The following is a 3,660-nucleotide window of genomic DNA, read 5'->3' as shown; positions in this document are numbered from 1 at the left end:
AAATTTTTCTTTTTGGGCGAACTATTCCTTTAATGTGATGAACTACAGCCAATCAGAAGATGATTGATATTTAATGCACTGTGATGTAGATCAGTGTTTTGGACCAGTGAGATTTCATTTATGGATGGGGCTTCTGATCTTGATGGTGCAGAAATAGAAAAAATGGCAATTGCCATTTTTGCACATTCAAAGGGGATTTGATGTTCCTAATAATAATAGCAACTAAATCCCTTCATGAAGGGCCATTCCACAAGGCCATGAGCCAAATGTATGCCAAATGTATGTACGATGGTCACTTCAAGGAAGAGCAGTTCCATTCAAAAGAATCTCAATGGCCACTTGAGGGTAATATTATGAATGGTACAGGTCACTGTAGTCTACTCTTTAATTGGTACTGTAAGTAATACGGAATGTCTCCTGCAATAGTCCTTGGGTATTTAAAAGCAATTAAGTTTTTTAAATTCCCAGAAAATAAAGATACATTTCCTAACTTTTCATAATCTGAAGTGATCATTGTGCATGCATGCAGTGATATAAATGCATCATTTAAAATGCATCATTCATTCATTGTATGTACAGCCTTGAGAAATGGGCCGTTTTGCATTCAGTTGCTCACTTTTGAGCAGGTTTCCCTTCTCGAGGTGCCCTTGAAAAGCACAAAAATCTATTTGGAATTCGCATTAAGTAATTTTTCTGTCCAGAATCACTTGATTCTGGGGTTTTCTTAATTAATTTTCAACTCACACATAATTTAGGGTCTTAATTTTCAAACACTCACTTGCTCTTGTATACCAAAAGACTCTCAGCAGAAAATATATTTAGTGTTTGCACCAAATACCATGGTACACAATTTTAAATCAGTCTATATTTGACGTGAAAGAGTTTTTTTTTCACAACACTTAGCAGCAATAAACATGATTTTTTTTTTTTAATGCTGCATTTATTTATCAAAACAGGAATCCTTTTTATTGAAGTCAGTATGTTTTTTCTTTTTCTTTTTTTTTTTGGAAAGAAATTAATACTTTTATTCAGCAAGGATATATTAAATTGATAAAAAATAATAATAAAGACTTATATTGTTACAAAATATTTATATTTTATAGCCTGTCATTTTATCGCTGTTTGTCTGGTTAGAACATGTGTTTGAAGTAAAACAAATAACTTTTAAAGATAGAAATATGTCATGATATAAATATGCCTTCCTACATTTCTGCATGAATCAGTTGTAGAGGCCTGACAGCTGAAGCTTCATAATGTTTAAGGGGTCAGACATGTAAGAGTGGATTATAAACAGTTATGTTTGATATACTGCTGTACTGTTACCCTTCAGACTATGAGATGAGAGCAGCACAGAGTGAGTGAGGAGCGTTACTTACTTCAGAGGACTTGGAGACGTACTGTAGTCCTGTAGTTATGTCAAAAATACCCCGGGTATGACGTCAGAAGACCCCTTAGATTTGTCATGTGAAATGTTACAATGTTACAATTTAACTTTATGCAGCTTCTTTAGACAGACTGAAAAATATAAAAAGAACCATTCTTACTCTAAGATTTTATATTGGGTTATTATAGTCGCCTATAACCAAAACTAAAACCATAAATAAAATAAACATGAACTGAAATTAAAATAAAAATATATATAAAAAACATTTAATTTTTCCTAGTTGCCTCTTTTTTAGTTTAACTTGATGTACTAAAATAACTGAAACTGAAATAAAATTAATAAAAACAACAACAACTACTACTACTACTAATAATACATTTGAATAACTATAACAGTATCAGAATGATGTTAAAATATCACTGGTATCACCCTTCACAGGTTTAGATTTATTTGTAGTGTCGCAATAATTCATAGATAATATTATATAAATATAAAGTGTAAAGTCTAAGACCACACTATTTTTTTTTTTTTTAATAAAAATATTTTTTATTTTATTTTCATTATTATTTTTTCATTTAAACTTAAATAAATTAAAAATAATAATAATTCAGAGAAAAACTTTTGTATGTAAGATTCTGCACTAATCAGATATAATACATTTTGTGATAAGCAAATTTGTGAAACTGGCCATGAAAACTTCTCTGAACAAAAGGTCAGATGTTCTTGTTTCAACTGAAGCACAGGATGCTCTTTGGAATGAATGTCATACTTATAATATAATTTGTAAAGGAATTATTTATATTCAATTAGAAAAGAATACATAAGCATTTTCTCTCGAAACATTGTGTTATATCATTTGCATTTATTTAGAGAAAAAAAAAGCCATGCAATTGGACAGTTTGGTTAGTGGCTCGTTTTTATATATTGTTTATTTGTGATTTCCCCGTCAATGAAAACTATTATTTGGAATGCCATACAAAGTAATCTCAATCAAAATAATAATAAAAGGTAAACAAGAAAAATGTTGTTCTCCAAACTGGAAATCTGCTGTGTTGAAGATTGGCTCTGTATGAGAAAGAACGACACAACCAACAATGAAAAAGTTTCAATGGAAACCAGAGGTAAAATCAGACAGAAGTGATTATGTTTTGGTCATACGTGAGCAATTAAAATATTGCTGCACTTGTGTGTGTGTATGCTTACCTGTGTGAAAGCTGAGACAAAAAGAGGAGAAATTCTATTTCATGGGACTATATGCATGATCTAATTTTATATACTGTATATACCTTTTCACCATCAAGAACTGGCAATGTGTTGCAATGTAGCACTACCCACAACCCCCAGAAGATTAAAAAGACGGCTAAAAAAATAAATGCCAAAATAGTAACATTTGTAATTTTAGCTAAGTCTTGAGTTTCTGCAGCTTTCATTGAGAAAGTTCATGTTTAAGTGTTTGTTTGCCACTTCTCTCTCTCTCTCTCTCTCTCTCTCTCTCTCTGTGAATTAGATGGTTGTAAGAAGAAAGTGTGTATGTGTGTGTGCATGGTTTCATTAGGGGGCAGATGGCAGCACTCAAGTCGGAAGTGACTGACATAATAGCTCGACCAGGCCGGCAGGCTGTGTGTGTGTGTGTGTGTGTGTGTGTTTGCATTTGTTCACGTCAGATTGAAAACCTCCAATCTCCCATGCACTAGCTTGTGCACAGCAGAATCATCTCACATTTTTCCTGTTTATTCATGTGTTTGAGTGAGTTTCTGGGGTTGATTTAATAGTTTTATGGGTAGTTGTCAGAAGGGTTAGAAAAAGAAATTAATTAAAAAATGTTTATGGCTAGTCAACATGAAGAAGTGCCTTTTAAGTGTAATTTAGTTTAGTTTATAATATGGTCTTATTTAGTAAAGCAATCATAGATTCTCTCAGATGTGAGTCTGTGGTCAGTCTGGCGCTTGTTTAACGTGCCTGTCTTCCTGCGGTGCAAATTTATATTCGTCTGTTTATGCTACCTGTTTAAATGACGATCCTGCTTGAATGACACACTGCAAAATAACATTAGGGCTTATGAAAACATCTAGCTTGCGATGCATGGCTGGCGTTGACACCAAAAACCTTTATTCAAATTTATTATGACTGGTTCCGATGATGCAGTTTGTCGTGCTGCTTTGAGAGATTTATTTAGTGGAAAAAGCATATCACCACACTGCACATGCACGCACACACACACACACACACACACACACACACACACACACACACACACACACACACACACACACACA

Source organism: Sinocyclocheilus anshuiensis, unplaced genomic scaffold (genome assembly GCF_001515605.1).
Source record: "Sinocyclocheilus anshuiensis isolate Anshui unplaced genomic scaffold, SAMN03320099.WGS_v1.1 scaffold36, whole genome shotgun sequence".
Classification (NCBI taxonomy): Eukaryota; Metazoa; Chordata; class Actinopteri; order Cypriniformes; family Cyprinidae; genus Sinocyclocheilus; species Sinocyclocheilus anshuiensis.
This window is presented reverse-complemented; position numbering follows the sequence as displayed.